A 322-nucleotide genomic window follows, 5' to 3' on the forward strand; every position below is an offset into this window, starting at 1 on the left:
GTTCCCTAATGTATCGACTGCTTTGGGGTGAATTGGCATCTTCAGAATACACGTGACGGCAGACGGGGCCGCAGGCCGTGTCGCCTGGACATCGCTTTGGGAAGGAGGAAGGGAACGCGCAGCGAGGCCGTGTCCGGGGCGCTGGGAGGCCCCGCCTGCAACACCGTCCCGCACAGCGTCTGCACGGACAGCCCGGGCCACAGGCGCCGTGCGCCCCCGTCAGCTCGGAGACGCACCAGCTGTGACCCTTTCGGAAAGGGAAGCAGAAGGCGGCCGCACGCAGACCGCACGGCTGCAGGGCACGGTGCGGCAGGCAGGGCTG

The sequence above is a fragment of the Pteropus alecto genome, unplaced genomic scaffold (genome assembly GCF_000325575.1).
Source record: "Pteropus alecto unplaced genomic scaffold, ASM32557v1 scaffold96, whole genome shotgun sequence".
Classification (NCBI taxonomy): domain Eukaryota; kingdom Metazoa; phylum Chordata; class Mammalia; order Chiroptera; family Pteropodidae; genus Pteropus; species Pteropus alecto.